The sequence below is a fragment of the Chiloscyllium plagiosum genome, chromosome 45 (genome assembly GCF_004010195.1).
Source record: "Chiloscyllium plagiosum isolate BGI_BamShark_2017 chromosome 45, ASM401019v2, whole genome shotgun sequence".
Lineage (NCBI taxonomy): Eukaryota > Metazoa > Chordata > Chondrichthyes > Orectolobiformes > Hemiscylliidae > Chiloscyllium > Chiloscyllium plagiosum.
Window position 1 is genome coordinate 10,495,722 of NC_057754.1, and position 1,427 is coordinate 10,497,148.

Consider the following 1,427-nt stretch of genomic DNA (forward strand, 5'->3'; position numbering starts at 1 on the left):
GACCAGGTAGTCACGGAGGGAATGGTCTTTGCGGAAGGCGGAGAGGATTGGGGAGGGAAATATATCCCTGGTGGTGGGGTCTGTTTGGAGGTGGCGGGAATGTCGGCGGATGATTTGGTTTATGCGAAGGTTGGTAGGGTGGAAGGTGTGCACCAGGGGCGTTCTGTCCTTGTTGCGGTTGGAGGGGTTGGGTCTGGGGGCGGAGGTGCGGGATGTGGATGAGATGCGTTGGAGGGCATCTTTGACCACGTGGGAAGGGAAATTGCGGTCTCTAAAGAAGGAGGCCATCTGGTGTGTTCTATGGTGGAACCGCTCCTCCTGATAGCAGATACGGCGGAGGCGGAGGAATTGGGAATACGGGATGGCATTTTTGCAAGAGGTAGGGTGGGAAGAGGTGTCATCCAGGTAGCTGTGGGAGTCGGTGGGTTTGTAGAAAATGTCAGTGTCAAGTTGGTCGTCACTGATGGAGATGGAGAGGTCCAGGAAGGGGAGGGAGGTGTCAGAGATGGTCCAGGTAAATTTAAGGTCAGGGTGGAATGTGTTGGTGAAGTTGATGAATTGCTCAACCAGTACCTGTGAACATTCCTGTTGTCTAAGAAAAGTAAACAAACAGCCAACTTCACAGCCCACCTTAGAAAAACCTGTATGGGAGAACTCACAGCATGGGAACAGCTTAGTGACTTATTAGAGTGTAACCTTCCTTTTCAGAAATCTACAATAGTGAGTCATTTTTGATCATAGGTTTTACTTTGATCTGTCTCTTGATTAAATTTAAAAACATAAAACACAGGTACTAAGGTAGCCTGGAGTAGTGTTTTTAGAGCAGTAAGACTGTGCTATTTTCTTGGTCTGTACATTGATAATGTGCTAAAATGGCCCTTAGTAGAATGATGAGCCCTTCCTGTCAGATGTGGGAGAGTTTCCGTGATCCTGATAATTATGTCTGGAGGAAGTGTGTTTGGTTGTGAATCCTATCGGATTGCATGGATAGGTTGGAGCGGCAGTTAGAGACAATGAAGAATTTACAGGAGTTGGGGGTGTGAAAGATGTTGGTCGCAGGAAGGGGAAAAAACCAAAGATACAGTCGGGTAGATGGGTTACCTCCAGGAAAGGTAGAAGAGGAGGTCATGCAGGAGTGTCCTGTGATTTTCCCGATCTCAAACAAGTATGTTCTTTTGGAAATGTAGGGTGTGATCGACTTTCAGGGTATTGTACCATTAATGGCTAGGTTTCTGGTACTGAGACTGGCTCTAATGTAATGGGAGTACATGAGGTTCCAAGCAATCGATTGTGATAGTGGACTGTAGTGAGAGGCACAGGCACACGATTCTGCAGCCAACAGTGAGAAATCGGAATGGTGTGTTGCTTCCCTGGTGCTAGGATCAAGAATATATTGGAGAGGGTGGAGAATATTCTCAAAGAGGAGA